The sequence below is a fragment of the Mizuhopecten yessoensis genome, unplaced genomic scaffold (genome assembly GCF_002113885.1).
Source record: "Mizuhopecten yessoensis strain PY_sf001 unplaced genomic scaffold, ASM211388v2 scaffold7597, whole genome shotgun sequence".
Classification (NCBI taxonomy): Eukaryota; Metazoa; Mollusca; class Bivalvia; order Pectinida; family Pectinidae; genus Mizuhopecten; species Mizuhopecten yessoensis.
Genome location: NW_018407127.1, coordinates 482,188 through 482,624, shown reverse-complemented (window position 1 = coordinate 482,624; position 437 = coordinate 482,188).

The window sequence follows — 437 nt, the reverse complement described above, 5'->3', positions numbered from 1 at the left end:
ATAAATGTAGTATGCGACCTAGAGTAAATGTATAAATGTAGTATGTGACCTAGAGTAAATGTATAAATGGATTATGTGACCTAGAGTAAATGTATAAATGAAGAATTTGACCGAGAGTAAATGTAGTATGCGACCTAGAGTAAATGTATAAATGTAGTATGCTACCTAGAGTAAATGTATAAATATATCAATGTAGTATGCGACCTAGAGTAAATGTATAAATATATAAATGAAGTAGGCGACCTAGAGTCAATGTATAAATGTAGTATGCGACCTAGAGTAAATGTAAAAATGTAATATGCGACCTAGAATAAATGTATAAATGGAGTACGCGACCTAGAGTAAATGTATAAATGAAGTATGTGACCTAGAGAAAATTTAGTATGCGACCTAGAGTAACTGTATACATGTAGTAGGCAACCTAGAGTAAATGTATT